At 45.1% G+C, this 19,961-nt stretch overlaps 1 protein-coding gene across 13 annotated transcripts in view; it reads right to left on the reverse strand.

The window, feature by feature from the left end:
• Positions 1 to 19,961, reverse strand: part of LOC119955200 (ataxin-7-like protein 1) — a 280,989-nt gene that overhangs the window by 76,329 nt on the left and 184,699 nt on the right. The gene's annotated exons all lie outside the window — the stretch shown is intronic.

The raw sequence follows: 19,961 nt of genomic DNA on the forward strand, positions 1-19,961 counted from the left end.
GTCAAATCTTGTTATAGAGGCATAACACCGGCTCTTTCTAGCTAATGTCTAAAAATGACAAGTACATCTCAACTTCCATAGATTCATGAGCAAACAAGCAAATACATTTTGTGATAGGGTGGAGTTTACTATGATCCGCCATTGGTTCTCTAGCTTTAAAGACGCCTCTGCCCTAACAGCAGAGTTATATTTGTGTACTACATGATACTCTCATTTTATATTGACCAAACCATTGTATCATCAGATTTACTATGAAATGCGCCATGGAAAATGCACTCCCTATAATTTAAAAAAATACATCTATTGTGCACTTTGTGTTCGTCACATACACACAGTGACTAGTGCAAAATTCAGTGTCATATTTAATTTAAAGAAGAACACCATAAAGAAAGACAATAATTTACAGTTTATGAATAAACTTTCCTAGAATACGCAAGACTGGAGCCACAGGCCAGCAGGTTCTTAATTAATATTAAAATTCAGACTTCTGAATCTCTTCTGAATAGTGATTAAACTTGGAATTAATTCAACCCAGTGTTTGCTTAACACTTACAATCGGACAGCAGAATAAATCATTGTATTTCATCTGATGCAATGTTCCGTACTTATAAAACAACATATTCTTTTACCATACATCCACCATAATTTCATCAGTCATACATAGGAAATATGTTATGATGTCTCAATGAAGCTGATGAACTCAAATTTCGTGTTTATAGTGCAATCGGAGCTAGTATGTCAACTGCGAACCTATTAATTGTTTCAGTTCAAAAATGTATTAATCCAAAATAACCAGGCAGCAACAGCTGCCACCAAAGGATGACAGATGTGAAAATCAGTCTACCATTGTTAAAAGTTACTAATTCAAAGTGAATTTACATTATTTTGTTTCAAATAATTGACACGCAGACTTTGAATGCTTTTCTAAGATAAACTTTCATGGGGATTTAATACAAGTTACTAAATTCAAGCCCTCTTTCAATTAGTTAATTTGTCATGACACATATTGGATAAATAAAACTTTGAACTTCAGAATTGTAAAAAAATATATTCCTCAAAATATTTCCATAAGATTTTTATTTATTTGTTTGTTTGTTTGAGAACTCAAAATGGTAGCTTCTGGAAATCATACATAGGAATTACTGCACAGAAACAGGTAATCCGGGTCAAATGATCTGTACCAGCGTTCACACTCCACACAGCGGGGTGGAGGTAGAGGAGAGGGGAGTTAACAATAAACTTAGAATTACAGTAGCAATTGTCATGGATTGGAAACGATGGGGGCGATTCTCCGAGCCCCGCGCTGGGCCGGAGAATCATCGCAACTGCGCCACGACGCCGGCGCGCGATTCTCCGAGGTATTGTATTGCTTTAAGGTGTAGGAAATAAACTGGGGAATTAGAAGCAATGTTATAACAGGGAAATAGAGATACAATAGCAGCAACAGATGTCTCGCTGTAAACTGAGCAGCAGTGGAAAATAAAAATATTTTTAGGAGTGAAGAGGGAGGAAGATAAGAAAATGGTAAAACTGATGAAAAAATACTGTTGTGTAAAGGACGGGAAAACAGCCAAGATCGGTCAGAAGTACAAAAAGGATTGCTTCGTTGATGAGATCGTACTATAGAGTCCCTAATTATGGGAGGGAAACAGGCAAGGAAATCTGGGAGATTACATGACAACGATACAGCACGGGAGCAGTTCATTCAGCCCAAATACTCCATTCTGGTATATTTGCTCCACTTAAGCCAACTCTATCGATACCCTTCTACACCTTTCTCCTTCAAGTAGTTACTTAGTTTCCTTGTAAATGATCTGTTATTCGCCTCAACTATGCAGTGTGTCAGTGAGCTCCACATTCTAACAAAGTAACCATTCTCCATAAGTGGAATTATCTTCACCACGTCCACCCCATCAGCCCCCTTCAATTTTCAAGACCTTGAATGCGTCACCCCCTCAGCCTTTGGTTTACAAGAGAAAAATGTCCCAATCTATTCAGCCATTTTTGATAGTTAATAAAGTGCATGGGATTAACAATTGTAATCTGGAAGATTACAATTATCGATTCATTGATTGGGACAGTCAGGGAGTAAATGCAAAAGAATTCTTAAAATGCGTGTAATTTTCTTCAAGGAGTATGTTCACTGGCACTTATGGAGAAAAGTATCACTAGACCTTGTTACAAGTAACCAAAGAGATGAGTTGAATCAAGAAAAGGAGAAAGTGAGCACGAACACAAGGTCACTGGAATGGAATAGGGTAGATATTAGAAAGAGTAAGCTAGAACTGGAAGGAGAAATTGTTACACTGGACTTGAAATCAACAATGGGAAATGTGTTTGAAAAAAAAACAACTGCAATGTTGCAACACTAAAGTGCCCCACCCAGAGTACATTCTGTGCTCTTTCCACTGGGTGCTTTGTCTAACTGGTGCTCAACATGGGCAGTACTGGTTCATCAGCTATGGGGAGGCAGTTGAGCGGCAGAGCAGCACGGTGGTTAGCACTGTTGCTTCACAGCACCAGGGATCTGGGTTCAAACTGTCTGTGCGGAATCTGAACCTTCTCCCCGTATCTGTGTGGGTTTCCTTCGGGTATTCCCATTTCCTCCCACAAATCCCAAAATACATGCTTGTTAGGCGAATTGGACATTCTGAATTCTCCCTCAATGTACCCGAACAAGCGCCGGAGTGTGGCTTGGGGATTTTCACAGTAATCTCATTGCAGTGTTAATGTAAGCCTACTTGTGACATTAATAAAGATTATTTTCATCAGTTTTGTCTTTTTCTTTTTTCCTGCCTCTTTCTTCCTCCGAATAAATGCAACAGGGAGGCAGTGGCGCAGTGGCAACATCACTGGATGAGTAAAGGAAATGAACTCATCCTATTAAGGCGACTGATAGAATTTAAATACAATTAGTAAATCTGGAATTTGAAAAGCTAGTCTCCGTAATGGTAACCATGAAACTATTGTTCATTGTTGTAAAAACCCATCCGGTTCACTAACATCCTTTAGGGAAGGAAATCCACCTGGTCTTGTCTGGCCAGAATCACATCAATGTGGCTGATTCTTAACTGCCACCTGAAATGCCTGGATCAAACCACAACACAAAAGATTAAAGAATGAAACTGATGGATCAATGGGCATCGAAACTAGCATAAAATCACAACAGTACATTCAGCCCCGTTGACCCTGCAACGTTCTCCTCAATGGCATCTGGGACCTTGAGCCATAATTGGAAGTGCTGACCCACAGGCTAGTCATGCAACAACCTGACATAATAATACTCACAGAATCACATCTTACAGATACTGGCACAGGCACCACCATCCCTTGGGTATTACTTCTCCAACTGGCAAGACAGACACAGCAAAGATGGTACCACAAGTTGCACTGGAAGGTTTGAGCACTGACTCTGGACCTCATGAAGTCTCATGGCTCCAAGTCAAACATGGGTAAGGAAACCTCCTGCTGATTACCAAACGCCACCTCCCCTTAGTTGATAGTACACCTCCATGAACACCAATTGGAAGACGCACTGAGGGTGGAAAGAGCACAGAATGTACTCTTGGTGGGGAGACTTCAATGTCCATCACCAAGACTGGCTCGGAGCACCAAGACTGACCATGCCGGCCAAGTCCTAAAGGACATAGCTACTAGACTGAGTCTGTGACAGATGGCGAGGGAGCCAACAAGAGGGAGAAGCCTACTTGACCCGTCCTCACCAATCTACCAGTTGAAGATGCACCTGTCCATGACAGTATTGGGAGAAGTGGCCACCACATAGTCCTTCTGGAGACAAAGTCCACTATTGCCACGCTAAATGGGATAGATTTCAAACAGATTCAATGATGAAAACTGGACATCCGTGAGGTGCAGTAGGTCAGTCAACTGTAGGAGAACTATGCTCAACCACAATCTGTAACCTCATGCCTCAGCATATCCCCCGTACTACTATTACCATCAAATTGGGGGATCAACCCCAGTTCGATGAAGAGTGCAGGAGGGCATGTCAGGAGCAGCATCAGGCACCCCCAAAATTAGGGTGTCAACCCGGTGAAGCTACAACACAGGACTACCTGCATGCCAAACAACATAAGCAGCATGCAATAGACAGAGCTATTGTCCTGCAACATTCAGCGGTGAATGGCGACAGACAATTAAACTACTAAGAGGAGCCATGATGTGGAGATGCCGGCGTTGGACTGGGGTGAGCACAGTAAGAAGTCTTACAATACCAGGTACTGAATGATCAGTTGAGCTGCTTGCAGAAAAATACTTTTCACTGTACCTTGGTACACGTGACAATAAACAAATCCAATCCAATCCAATCCTAAAGTCCAACAGCTTGTTGGACAGGTGAATTCCTTAATCTGAGGAAGGAGCAGTGCTCTGAAAGCTAGTGATTCAAAACGAACCTGTTGGACTTTACCCTGAGTTGTAAGACTTCTTACTGTACTAAGAGGAGGAGGAGGGTCCACAAATAGCCCCATCCTCAGCAATGGGAAAGTCCATTATCAGTCTACTCTCAATCATCAGCAAAGTGATGAAAGGTGATGTCGACAGTACTATCAAGTGTCGCTTACTCAATAATAACCTACTCACTGAGCCCTAGTAAAACTGAGGCAATGGGAATAAGGGAGAAAAAACTCTCCAGTGGTTCGAATCATTACAAGGTTAGAAGTAGGGAGGTTCACTGATAATTGCACAATGTTTAGCACCATTAGTGACTCCTCAGGTACTGGTGCAGTCCGTGTCCAAACGGACTGAGACAGAGGCAGAACTCAGGCTTGGGCCGATAAGTGAGACAAAGTGCCAGACAATTACTATTTACAATAGGAGAAACTCTAGCCATCTCTCTGTGATATTCAATGGCACTACCATTGCTTCATCGCCCTTCATCAACATCTTGTGGGTCATCATTGATCAGAAACTGAACTGGATTAGCCATATGGATAGCGTGGCTACAAGAACAGGTCAGAGGTAGGGAATTCTGCGGAGCTTAACTCACCTCCTGAGATTCTTAAAAAGTTAACATATTGTGCAATTATATCAGTAAAAATAAAATTGTTACACGTGATTAAGGACCTTCAGATGGGATACTGAATTAATTAGAAAAGTTAGTTACAATAAAGGTGGGCAAAATGTGGGGCACTGACTGAAAACTTCCAAAGATCCTGAAAGAAATAGGGAAAGGAATACAGAAATCCTAAGAATTAGATTTCCTGATCGTATCATTCTATTCCGTAAACTGGAGGGTTAGGCAGCAATCAACGTAATCTTTATTTTTTGTGTGTCAGGAAATATTCTGCAATCATGATTTGAAGATGTAATTATTAAATATGACCTGAACAGAAACTAATTTGAAGCTGCTGCTAGATTTCAGAAAGGAAGATTAGGTTTGATGAACCTGATGGGAGTTATTTGAGGCAGTCAAGGTAGGAGGAATGTAATGGATTTGGTGTAAATAGACCTTTGGAAAGCCTTTGTGAACTGCCACATTAAAATAACCCCAAATGAACACCCATGGATAATAAATTAGAAGAACAATAACAAATTGAATTAAAAATTGGGTAAGAAGAAACAATGCAGAGGGTTGGAGTCACAAACAGATTGTCACTGGTTGGAAATGGGTCAATCTCTCAGGGTTTAGTCCCGTTTTGTTCACCGCGTACATTAACTGATTTTGGTTGTAAAGTGAGAAACCAAATCCAAATGTGCAGACATTACTAAATAGGAGGTGCTGTTAGTAATTCTGAAGACCAAGAGAAGCTGCAAGGAAGGACTAACCTTCTCCTGGAATTTAATTGTCAGTTGGTATATTTTGATGCTCTTTGTGATGAAAAACTGGGTCACGTGGAAGAGGAGGGGTTTGGGGGCTCAATTTCACAAGACAAATCAAAAGCAGAACCTCATGTGGATATGGGCACAAAAGGATCACTGGAAAACTGGTTTTTATGGCAAGAGGTACAGAACATAAAAGTCAAGAAGTAATGGTCAATCTACATCAAATCTTTGGAAAACCCTGAAGGAAGTAGTGTATGCATCTTTGGGTCTCAGGTGTTAGCAATGAGGTTGGGACAATAGATGGTACGATGCTGATTCACAAGGATGCTGCCTAGTACAAGAAAATACAAAGAACACTGGGAAAAAGTGGGGCTGTTCTCATTAGAACAGAGATTATTATAAAGGTGTTTAAAATGAGAAAAGATCAATCAGAAGGTTCAGAAAGTCGAAACTATTTCCCATGAATATGTGGTATAAAGCAAAGGAGCATAGACATAAGATTGTACGTTATTTTAGTTGAGAGCAGAAGAAACATTTTCTTATACATAGAGGGTTGTGAGGCAATGGAATGCACTTAGTGCTTCAGGTAGAGGTCATTTCAACATTTAAGAATAAGTCGTATAGAAAATTGAAGGAAATTAGAAAACAAGAATCCTAGGAACAGGACAACCAAATTGATTTAGAAATACTGATCACCTGGAGGATTAACGACTGCACTTGCTGCCAACGCATTGCATGCGCATTTGTATGACAGGTCCAGGTTAATGGCCGCCATATTTATTTGGGGTAATGTGCAGCAGGGCACATGCGTGGTAATCACTGGCAGTAGGAGGAGAGAATTGTTGTGAATTGGTATCCTCTACTGACCGTGATAATCTGGAAACACTTTTTACAGGGGAAAGGATTTGCAGACGGGAAACTAAAATTTTTGACTTTTGTGATATTTTACTGCAGTCACGTTGGTCAGTGTTTTTAAACTCAGTCTCGCTATCCCAGTAATGCAAGTGGATTGTAGGTTGCTGTGAGTGTTAGACATGGCAATATAGTCAAGGCAACCTGCAATCCACTTGCATTACTGGGATAGGGAGACCGAGTTTTAAAAACTCTGACCAAAAGTTTTGCCTCTGCAAATCTTTCCCCCCACTTTTGCCACTCAGGAGTTCCCGGCTGCAGGCTCCAGCTGTGACGTTATCGGATTTCTGCGAATGTGCAGACCAGTGCATATGTACAGATGGGCACTGACGGCTATCCTGCACCGTAACTTTGCATTGGCAGGAAACACGGAGGATAAACATAAACACCGACTATTCGGGATGAACGTGTTGTAATTTCTAGCTAAATCTATATGGTGAGGATGCAGGGTAGGAACGTTTTTCACTTCTCAGTTACGTTGTTGGGGCAAAGGAGGTGGAAGGGCAGAGGGTTTGGGTGCTGGTAGTGTGTAGGGGTGGGGGTTGTGTAAAGAAAGGAAGAAGTGATGGAGAGAGTCGCTAACAGGCCGCTGTTAATACTTGTGAACAGTCAGTTGAAGAATGGTATGGTTGGGGATGTTGGACCAGCTCACCTATCCTTCCTTTAGACCGCAGGAGGAGCATGTTCTAGTGAGACCACAAGGGAACAAAGAGGATGATATACCTTTAAAAAATAAAGAGAAATTAAGATTTTTTTTTCATGCAAAGTGAAAGATAGAGAAAGAAATTATTTTTCAGTTTCCCTATATCATTTTTCTTAAAACTGCCTCCTGTCCTCATGGAATAATCATGAACTGAAAGGCTCCATCAACCCAGAAAGTTCACGTTTTATACAAGTTGAACAAAAGGCGACAACCAGACTTGGAATCCGTTACCCACCATTACCCAAAAACACAAAAATAGCTCCACTGAAGAGGACAGCCTGTCCCGGCTGAAAAGAGACTGTTGCCTCCATACAATGCAGTCTCTGCTGAATTTGTAGCAGCCACTGCAAAAATTGTAATGTCCAGCAACAGCTGCATTGAAAGAGACTTTGCATTTACTAATGTTAACAATATCAGTGATGATGGGTTAATGTTCTCTCTGAGGCCCACTAAGGTTTACACAGGCCCTGTAACCAATGATTATCCCACAATGGCAAAAAGCAGTTGAACAATCATAATTAACGATACGTGTGGCGGACAAGCCATTCACTCGAGTGTTTTCTTCATCTTTGACTGGGCCCTCCCTTGGTAGGACCTGAATTTGATTTTAAATTTAATTGTACTTGTAAACTGTGAGTTCTGCCAACTCCAAGCTCGAGAAAAGAGGGCGAGAAAGTTTGGCAAAAATAGGTCTACTGTATAAAGACAGAAAAGACACTACAGGAGAAACAAGAAACCAGACAAATGGTAGAGCTGTGGACAAACTCGATATGTCATCCTTCTGCTGGAAGATAATATGTAGCAATTCATTATGATACTAACTTGTTTACAGTCAGCACAGTTCTCTTGGTGTGTTAATTATCACTGCGCTTACATTACAGAACAGATTCTACAAGAATTGTTGCAACGCAGGAGGACATTCGACCTGCCACATATGCACACGCTCTCCAAATGAGCTAGTTCCATTCCTGTCTTCTCCTTGTAACCTTGAACATTCTTGATTTCCAGCTAACAGTCCAATTCCCGTTTGAATGCTTCAAATTAACCTACCTCCACTACACTCTCAGGCAATGCATTCCAAATGACAACTATTTGCTGACTGACAAAGTTTTCCCTAATGTCGCTATTGCTTCTTTTGTCAATTATTTCAAATCTGTGCCCTCTCCTTCTCTATCCTTTCACAATTGGGACAGTATGATGCTTGCGCACCAGCTGAGGAATCAGTCCGGGCCTGGGACCTTCCCGGACTGCATCGACCCCACACACTCTAATACCTCTCAGCCCCACTGGGACCCCCAGCCCTTGCACTCTCATCTGGTCCTCCTTGGGAAACTCCAACCTGTCCAAAAAATGCCTTCTTTCCTCACCCCGTGGTGGGAGTTCCAACCGGTATATTTTCTGGAACAGCCAGCGACTTGTTATTCTGGTGCATATAATTTCAAATAGCTCCCACTAACCTCTCGCAAACCCATTTATCAGCCAGCAGCTCCATGTCCATCCTCCACTGGGGCCTCTAGGGAGATGCCCTCTCCACATGCAGATCTACCCAGTGCGGCGTGTATTCCCGCCCAACCGCTCTCGTCAACAACACCTTGACCATGACAAAATAATCGATCCAGGAATACCCATTATGTACAAGCGAGAAGAAAGAGAATTTCTTCGCCGTTGGCGTTTTGAACCGCCATGGGTCTACCCCAGCATTCGCACCATAAACGTTGACAGCTCCTTAGCCATCCCCGATAGCTTCCTTGGGCTGGGGCACGACCAATCTAGTTTACAGTCCAGCACCATACTGAAATCCCACCGCCTCCCCAAAGATCAGCCTGTGCGTGTACAATTCCGGGATCTTCGCTAGAACCTACCTCATGAACTCCACATCGCCCCAGTTTGGGGCATACATGTTGCCCAACACCACCGGCATACCTTCCAACCTGCCACTCAATCACAAATCTACCACCAGGCCATCCACAGTCCCCACCCCTCCCTTCAAATCAGCCATACTACAGTAATAATCTTTATTGTCACAAGTAGGCTTACATTAACACTGCAATAAAATGACTGTGAAGACACAAGTGACCACATTCTGTTTGTGTACACAGAGGGAGAATTCAGAATGTCGAAATTACCTAATAGCACATCTTTTGGGACTTGTGGAAGGAAACCGGAGCACCCGGAGAAACCCATGCAGACAAGGGGAGAACATGCAAACTCCGCACAGACAGTGACCCAAGCTGGGAATTGAACCCGTGACCCTGGTGCTGTCATAGTGCTAACCAATATGCTACCGTGCTGCTCTACTACTGTCTTAGCCAACTTCCCCAGGTCATCGTTTCGCGTTCCGGATCCCCCACAAGGTATCCACTCTCCTTGATTCTCGCGCATCTGCACCACAACAACACCGTCCATGCTAGCCCTCCCTGCTCCCTCTAACCTCTCCCCTAATTTAAGCCAAAAAAACTATAACACTATCCCCCCCACTTTTCATTGCCATTTTGTTCCCCACATCATTTCTGTTTATTAGCTTCTCTGCTAGTATGGTGAGCCCTCACTACCCGGTCGTACCCCAAAACCCTCACACCCAAGGTGCCATAACCTAAGCCTCCCCCCGAATGAACATGAACACAGGACAAACAGTCCCCAACGTTAGAACAATTGGGAAGAGAATAATAAAAGGAAGAGGAAAAAAAAGAAAAGCATCAACTATACTGGCAACAACACAGTTCAAAGTATTTACAAGTTCCCAACCCCATGAACATGCAAAACGTTGCTTGCTTCCTCCCGAGTGTCCATATAGAACTCCTGGTTCTGGTATGTGATCCACAGCCAAGCCGGGTACAATACTCTAAATTTCAAACTTTCCTTGTGTAGTATCGCCTGAACCCTGTTTAATCCGGCCCGTTGCTTAGCCAGCTCCATACCCAAATCCGTGTAAACTTGGACCATGTTCCCTTCCCATGTGCATTCCTTTGTTTGCTTCGCCCATTGCAGTATTTTCTCTTTCTCCAGAAACTTGTGTAGACGCACCATCATCGCTCTTGGCTGCTCACCCGCCTTTGGCTTCCTTCTCAGCGCTCTGTGCACTCGGTCCACCTCGAGGGGTTGGGTTGATCAAACGCCCGCTCTCCCATCAGCTTTTCCAACTTTGCACTACGTAATCTGTGGCCTGCGAATCCTCGATCTCTTCCGGCAGACCTACTTTATGGAGATTTTGACTTCTCTCACCATTTTCAAGCTCATCCAACTTCTCCCGCAGCTTCTTCTAGCTCTCCGCTATCAGTGATCTCCGCCTTCAATGAGGCCAGCCAGTCCACGTGGTCGTCCAACGACTCCTCCAACTTTTGAAGCGACGCACCCTGGGATTCTAGCCTGTGTTCCACCCTCTCAACAGCAATCTGAATTGGGTCAATTACCTTGGCAAAGTATTCAGGGGTTTCAAGCCTCTGTTGCGAGAATTTTAGTGTTAGAAAGTCGACCAGCTGATCGATCGACCACTGCGCTGGAGCACACCACCATCGTGTCTCTAACCATGCTCGAAAAAAATCTCCCAGTCCGTTTGTTGCCGCTTTTTCCCCCCAAAGTTCTTCTAGTCAGGTAAGAAGACGACCAACCCCGATGGAGAGGATCTCGCAACCTTCACTGATCCGTTGCTTCTCTTTTGTCACCGGAATTTACGAGTCTTCAAGACTAAATAACGTTCCTTGTGTGGGAGCCACCAAGTAAGCAACCATCTTTTCAAAAATTCATTTACGGGATGTGTGCTTCGCTGGTTTGGCCAACATTTATTGCCCATTCCTAGTTGCCCTTCAGAAAGTGGTGGTGAGGTGCCTTCTTGATCAGCTGAGATTTTGAGATGTAGGTATACCCACTGTGCTGTTAGGGAGAGAGTTCCGCAGAACATCCACACCACGGTCGCCATTGGAAGACCCTGCATGGCACAATTCTAAAGAGTGCAAGCACAGGAAGACCTGAGACTGCATGTGCATCCATCTTTGAACGTGGCAAGGCATATTAAGCGAATGGTTAGCAGGACATAAATGATCTTGGGCTTCATAAATCGAGGTATTGACTACAAGAGCAGGGAAGTTATGCTAAACTTTTATAAAGCTCTGGTTAGACCCCAGCTAGAGGATCAAGCCCAGTTATGATCGGCACACTTCAAGAAAGAAGTGATGATCTTTGAGATGACGTAGAGGGGATTTACTGTAATGCAGGGATGGGGATTTTAGTTACAAAATTAACTGGGAAATGCTGGGGTTGTTCTCTTGGGGCAAAGGAGGCTGGGGGGAAATCTGAGGTGCACAGGATTATGACAGGGTTATATAAGGTAGAGGAGAAATAACTCTTCCCATCAGCTGACTGCACAGGATCAGGGGACACGGATTTAAGATTCTTCACAGGAAATGCAGGGAGAATGCGAGAAGCATTTTTATTTTACACAGCGAGTGGTAATGACCTGGATCCTGCTGCCCACGAGGCTGATGGAAGCAGAATCGATCAATAATTTCAAAATGATATCAGATGGGCATTTGAAGGAAATAAAGTTGCAGGACTACAGGGATCGAGTGGAAATTGTGACTGATGGGACGTCTCAATGGGACCTGATGGGCTAAATGAGCTCCTAATGTGCCATAAACAAATATGACAACCAATTTTGCATCAATGTTGCAATTTTCCTTCTATTGTATGAGGTATAAATTTGTTCAAAGGTCTGCTGTGCAACACGCTATCAAATGATGACTTTCGGAATACATGTACAACACATCAAAAGCATTGCTCCTGTCAAGCCTCAGTTTCTCTAATTAACTTGGATTTGTCAATGTGGCTATTTTGCCCAAATTTAAACTAACTGGCTTGACTGTCGAGTTTATCTTTACACCCATTTAGGAAGAAGGGTCTAACATTTGCAATTCTCCAGTCTTACGGAATGACCCCTAGTTGAGTCTAAGGAAGGTTGGAAAATTAATGCCAGTGCCCCTGAAATTTCAATTCTCACTTCCCTCAGTATCCTTGCTTGCATTTCATCTGTTTCTGGTGCTTTATCAACGTTTAAGTATAGACAGCCTAACGACCGACTGGTAGAAGGGGCCGACACCGCACTGGACGCAACAAGAAGGAAGTGGGAGGAGGACCTGGGGATCAAAATAGGGTGGGGACTCTGGAGCGAAGCACTGCATAGGGTCAACTCCACCTCCACGTGCGCAAGGCTCAGGCTGACGCAACTAAAAGTGGTACATCGAGCCCACTTAACAAGAACCCGTATGAGTAGGTTCTTCCCAGAGGCGGAGGACAGATGTGAACTGTGCCAAAGAGGCCCGACCAACCACTCCCACATGTTCTGGTCTTGCCCCAGACTTGTGGAGTATTGGACAGCCTTCTTCGAGGCCATGTCCAAAGTGGTGGGGGTGAGGGTGGAGCCATGCCCGTAAATGGCGGTCTTCGGGGTTTCAGACCAGCCAGATCTATTCCTGGGGAGGAGAGCGGACGCCCTTGCCTTTGCCTCCCTGATTGCCGGCCGTAGAATCCTGTTCGGCTGGCGGTCAGCAGCACCACCCAAAGCTGCAGACTGGCTGTCCGACATCTCGGAATCTCTCCAAATGGAGAAAATCAAATTCGCCAGCCGAGGGTCAGACGACCGCTTCCACAGAACGTGGGAGCCGTTCATCCAATTGTTCCGGGACCTGTTCGCGGCCAACAAACAAGCAGAAGAGCAGCCAGGTAGCCAAGAAACAGGAAAGTAGCCAAAGCATGAGAGGGAGAGATAGACCGGGAGAGGGGGGGATGGACAGCTAAATCTAAGAGGAAGGAAAGGCGAACCACAGGGCTGGGGAGGGGGGGGGAAGAAGCAGGGATGGGGGGAGGCAGAGGGGAGAGACAGGGAACAATAGAGGAGAGCCAGGGAAGGGGAGGGGGGAGGCAGGGAAATGTTAACAAACTTGGCATCCACAGGAACAGAGAAAATGGGGAAGACGGGAGGGCCGCAGAAGCGTAGGTGCGCACGAGACGACAAGGTCAGCGAACTCCGTCCGGAGAAGCAAGGGACAACACCATGAACGGATGCCTACATATGTGTAAATAACTTTGCCAAGGGTACAGAGCTGGCGCTGTTGAGCGGGGGCACAATACCGTCCGCTGACTTCGCGGGGAAAATTAGCACTTCAGCAGCAGCAGCAGCAGCGACCCATGGCGGGGGGGGGGGAAGGAGTACCCCGATGGGAGGGGGTGGGGGGACTGAGGTGCGTGGGGTAATGTCTAGTGGATTGCTGATGTATTCTCTTTATGCACTATGTTAATGTTCACTAATTTGCTGTGTTAAGATTATTACTATTTAATATGGAAAATTTTGCAAAACCTTAATTTTAAAAAACAGCAGCAGCGACCTGGGGGGGGGTCGATTTCTTTTCCTTTTTGTAAGGGGCGCATGCTCTATCCTGTTTTGAATTGGGTGTTAACTTGCTAAACTGTTTATCGTTTAGAGGGTTAAGTTGTTCTGTTCTGTTGGCATGTTGCCCTTCTTTCTTTGTACTAGTTTCCTCTTTGGAGGGTTTTGTAAACTTATTGAAAACTTTGAATAAAAACATTTAAAAAAAAAGTATAGACAGCCTATTTTTTTTAAATTTAGATCACCCAATTATTTTTTCCAATTAAGGGGGCAATTTAGTGTGGCTAATCCACCTAGCCTGCACATTTTTGGGTTGTGGGGGGGGGGAAACTCACGCAGACACGGGGAGAATGTGCAAACTCCACATGGACAGTGACCCAGAGCCGGGATCGAACCTGGGGCCTCAGCGCCGTGAGGCGGCTGTGCTAACCACTAGGCCACCATGCTGCCCTATAGACAGCCTATTTAATACCCTCTTCAATTTTAAATCATTCTACTGTATTAAGGACCTTCTCTTTCACCATGGCCTGGGTAGCATCTTCTTTCTTGGTAAAGACAGATGCAAAGTATTCACTTAAAACCTGGGAAAGTCCCTCTGCCTCCATGTGTAAATTCCATTTTGCTCCCTCACTGGCCCTACTCCTCGTTTTGCCATTTTAAAAATATACCTAGACACAACTTTCAGATTCCCTTTTATGTCAGCTTGCCATTCTCTTTGCATGTTTTCTCTTTGCTTCTGTTATTTGCTTTTTCACTTCCCTTCTGACCGTTGGAATAAATACTTTGTCATAAGGCAGCCCCTCAATCAGTCAAGTCACCGCAAGGGTCATCAATTTAAAATTGTCGCTAAAATAGAAAAGAGATTAGGAGAATTTTCATGACATACAAGGATTGGTAAAGCATAGAATGCTTTTCCACAAGGACTGGCTGAGAAAGAGGCCAGAGCAACTTTTCAGGTGAATATTGATAAATATTGGGAGCCTAGGAAGAACAAAGAAAATTACAGCACAGGAACAGGCCCTTCGGCCCTCCCAGCGTGCGCCGATCCAGATCCTTTATCTAAACCGGTCTCCTATTTTCCAAGGTCTACTTCCCTCTGTTCCCGCCCATTCATATACCTGTCCAGATGCTTCTTAAATGATGCTATCGTGCCCGCCTCTACCACCTCCGCTGGTAAAGCGTTCCAGGCACCCACCACCCTCTGCGTAAAAAAGTTTCCACGCACATCTCCCTTAAACTTTCCCCCTCTCACTTTGAAATCGTGACCCCTTGTAACTGACACCCCCCACTCTTGGGAAAAGCTTGTTGCTATCCACCCTGTCCATACCTCTCATAATTTTGAAGACCTCAATCAGGTCCCCCCTCAACCTCCGTCTTTCCAACGAAAACAATCCTAATCTACTCAACCTTTCTTCATACCTAGCACCCTCCATACCAGGCAACATCCTGGTGAACCTCCTCTGCACCCTCTCCAAGGCATCCACATCCTTCTGGTAATGTGGCGACCAGAACTGCACGCAGTATTCCAAATGTGGCCGAACCAAAGTCCTATACAACTGTAACATGACCTGCCAACTCTTGTACTCAATACCCCGTCCGATGAAGGCAAGCATGCTGTATGCCTTCTTGACCACTCTATCGACCTGCGTTGCCACCTTCAGGGTACAATGGACCTGAACTCCCAGATCTCTCTGCACATTAATTTTCCCCAAGACCCTTCCATTGACCATTGACCATATAGTCCGCTCTTGAATTTGATCTTCCAAAATGCATCACCTCGCATCACTTCACCGGAAGGTACAGCACTTTGTGGAAAAGGAAGGCTATTGGATGAGTAAGGTTATACTTGATTTAGAGGGGTGGCAATAAAGGTCACGAGGTTGATTCATGGGATGAGAAGGTTATCCTACAAGGAAAGGTTAAGAAACCTGGGCCTATATTCCCTAGAGTTTAGAATAATGAGAGGGGGTCTCATGGCAATGTGAAAAATTTTCTGAAGAGGACTCGACAGATTAGATGCTGAGAGGCTGCTCCCCCTGTCAGAAGAATCTAGAACTAAGGCTTATAGTCTTGGGTTAAGTGGCCCACATTTTGAACAGGAATGAAGTATAATTTCTTCACTTATAGGATTGTGAATCATTGGAATTCTCTACTCCAGAGAGCTGTGGGTGAGTATATACAAGACTAAGTTAATTTGATAAGATTTTTGGACATTACATGCATTAAGGGATATGGGGATAAGACAGGAAAGTGGAATGGATGTCGATGTTTAGCCATGATCTTGCCAAGTGGCAAACAATCTTCAGGGGCCTTATTGCCTACTCCAGTTCCTTTATGTAATCATGCAATCTCACTTATTTGAGGAGAATCTTGATTTTCTCATAGAATTTACAGTGCAGAAGGAGGCCATTCGGCCCATCGAGTCTGCACCGGCTCTTGGAAAGAGCACCCTACCCAAGGTCAACACCTCCACCCTATCCCATATCCCAGTAACCCGACCCAACACTAAGGGCAATTTTGTACACTAAGGGCAATTTATCATGGCCAATCCACCTAACCTGCACATCTTTGGACTGTGAGAGGAAACCAGAGCACCCGGAGGAAACCCACGCACACACGGGGAGGATGTGCAGACTCCGCATAGACAGTGACCCAAGTAGGAATCGAACCTGGGACCCTGGAGCTGTGAAGCAATTGTGCTATCCACAATGCTACCGTGCTGCCCACTCAAAAAAACAGCATGTTTCTTTTTCCGTGAGTTTGCAAACTACAATATGCTCCTAAATCCATTAAATTAAACAATATTTAATAAATGATGAACCCTTGGATATCCATTTCACTTTCATAAAATATGACCCTCAAAAATCCAATAAATGGCTGAAAATTAATTTTACTGAATTTTTTTTTTACAACTAATCAAACTTTTCTGAACCAGAAATATAACAGGAGAAATATCCTCTTTTGCTAACCTTGTAACAGCCCAGCTCACCCTCATCTGATACCAAATGCTACAATCATGTTTCAATAGCTAATGATTCTGATTATCAATGCATTCCCTTAAATACTGATGATGGAAGAATGGTACAATTTAGGTATCTATGATGATTAAAGGATTTGTTAAGGTAGATATGATGGAGGAGCCCAAAATAAAAAGGGGGGGGGGGGGGACATGGATATAATCTTCAAAGTTAAAGAAGTTGTGAGGAAGCACTTAAGGGGTAGCAGAAATATGGAACTCTTTGCGCCCAAAAAACTGTTGAGACACATTTATTTAACATTTCCAAACTGAAGTTCATAGGCAAGGATACCAAGGGACTAAAGAATCAAATTGGCTCAATGGCTGGTAAAGTAAGATCACCCATGATCTAAATGAATAGCAGAACAGGTTGCCGGTGAACTGAATGGCCTACTTCCATTCCAATGTTCCTTATTTATTAACCTCTGTGGTGCCAATGCACATTCACTCCTATATAAATGTTAACATTATCTTAAATGGAAAAATGGTAGAATAATCTTCGTACACAACAATGCTCTCTCAGTATTTCCAAACCATGACAATTTGTAAAACATTGCAACACATAATTGCAGAGCAAATGTGGGGCAGACAGCTCACCCCCACAGCTACATTTGGTGCCACATTACTTGCAAATAGATCTCAACAGCAAGGTCTGTAAACACAACACTTTCAAACAAATAACAAGACTGGATAATTTGCTCAGATTTCTAGTTGTGCATTCCACTGTATCCGCTGTTGCCTACAGACAATTACAGGTAGACTCCAGTTTTGTCCTGCACCATCTTAGAAGTTGCTGCATTGGCGTTAATGAGGAGCTCACAACAAGAGTAGTGCGGCGATACAGAGAAGAAAAGAATATACTTTTTTTTTGCCTTTCTAAAATATACAGGGCGAGATTCTCCCATATGGGGAGAAATCGTAAGGCTGGCGTCAAATCCGGGCGGGTTTGACGCCAGCCCCCCCCCTTCCCGACCGGGAACCGATTCTGGTCCCCGGTCGGGGCTAGCAGCCCGACGCCGTAAGCTCCGGCATCACGGGCTTAACGAATTTCGTTAAGCCCGCTTGCCCGATGTCAGCCGCGCATGTGCGGATCGGAAGACTCCAACCCGCGTATTTGCGCGAAACCCGCGCATGCGCGGGCCGGGATGCCCCTCAGCCGCCCCGCGAATGGATACTGCGGGGCGGCAGAAGGACAAATAGTGCGCGGGCATCGGGCCCGCTGCCCGCGTTCGGTGCCCACCGATCGCGGGCCCATGGCACCCTTGGCACGGCCGTGGTACTGCCGTGCCAATCGGTGCCATGGTTATAAAATGCGAGTGTTTACGGCCGTTTTTACGAACGGCCAGACCAGGTGTGTTTGCCATTCGTAAAAATAGCCGTAAAGGGCTGGGAACTCGGCCCATCTATCAGCTGTGAATCGCTGCCGGCCGTAAAAAAACGGCGGCAGCGATTCGTGTCGGGAGTTGGGCGGGGGGGGAGAATAGCGTGAGGGCGTCGGAACAGCGTGGCCGTAAAATTTTACGAGCCACGCTATTCTCCGCACCGTCGGGAGTGCGGAGAATCTCGCCCACAATCTTTCATTTGCAGGTGGCATATTTGATTTAGGGGAAGTGGAAACCAGGAGAGTTACAATGACACCTTACATCCAGGAAGACTTAGTCCGAGCTGAGTTTATTAATATAACATGGGCTGGTGGTGGAGAGACCAAACTTTGCCGCAGAGACAAGAAATGTAAAAGAAAATGACTCCCACTTCTGATCTCAATACAGGGACTCCTGTTGAAAAGTGCATTTTGTGTGGTGGTTAGGTCATTTTCATCCTAAACAGTCTGCCGATACCCACTACCTAGCATCAGATATGAAACATGTTTGCCTAGGTGGGGAAAGTGGTGGGCACCGGGTGCTATGGAACCATGATGAGCGAGCTCCTAAGTCAGAGCAGAAAAGTGAAGAGGAGGAGGAGAGTGAAACAAAAAAATAAAAAGAGGAATCCTGTGCCGAGTACACCAGCAAACTGGTTTCGTGACCTCAATGAATATTCCAGACACAGGCACATTTCACATTCTTTTAAAAAAAAAGACAAACCGATCAAAACTGAAAACATGGGGTGCGATTCTCCCAACGGGAGACTGGGTGCCGACGCCGGAGTGAAACCCGGAGTGTTTAACTCCGGCATCGGAGGCCGCTCCTCGCCCCCTATTCTCCCCCCTGGGGGGCTAGGAGCGCCCGGCCTTGACGCGGCCGGCGGCGCTGAAGTGACGTCAGCCGCGCATGGGCAGGTTGGCCGGCTCCAACCCGCGCATGCGCGGTTGCCGTCTTCCCCTCCGCTGCCCCGCAAGACATGCCGGCTTGATCTTGCGGGGCGGCGGAGGGAAAAGAGTGCGTCGTTTACAGACGCTGGCCCGACAATCGGTGGGCACCGATCGCGGGCCAGATATCTGCTGAGCACGCCCGTGGTGCTCGATCTTCCCTCCGCCCCCCACAGACCCCACACTCACCTGTCGCGCGCTGTTCACGCCGGCAGCGACCAGGTGTGGTTGGTGCCGGCGTGAACCGGTCGGGTTCGGCAGGCCGATCGGCCGGAGAATCGCCGGTCGCCGTGAGAAATGGCGAGCAGCGATTCTCCGAGCGGCCTGTCGAAAAACACGGCACGCCATTTTTGGGAGGGTGGGAGAATCGCGGGGGGTGCCAGGGCGGTGTGGCGTGATTCGCCTGGCCCTCCCGCGATTCTCCCACCCGGCGTGGGGTGCGGAGAATCGCGCCCAGGGTTCTCTCAAGTGAAGACATCCTCGACAGATGTTCGGTCCTATGCATTTACTTCCTTCCAAATAAACAATGAAAAACAGAATGGACAAGGAAGATCACACTGCAGTAGTAATATCAGGCAGAAAAGCACTTATGGAGAATTAAACAAATTTTCTTCATGCATTAGAAAGCATCTCTGAGGTCACCCATAAACGTAGTAACTTCAAGCACTGCTTGTTCAGTTTAAGAACAGCTATTTACAAAACAGTTTTTAAACAAACACCAGGCCACATTTGTGACTCACAGCTGATGATTCAACTGTTCATACAATAAATTCTAATTACCGATGCTGATTCTGACAATCCAATACATACCAAAATCTCTGTCAGTTTCCCCCAAAAAATACATAATCAAATACCTTAG

This window comes from Scyliorhinus canicula, chromosome 20 (assembly GCF_902713615.1).
Source record: "Scyliorhinus canicula chromosome 20, sScyCan1.1, whole genome shotgun sequence".
Lineage (NCBI taxonomy): Eukaryota > Metazoa > Chordata > Chondrichthyes > Carcharhiniformes > Scyliorhinidae > Scyliorhinus > Scyliorhinus canicula.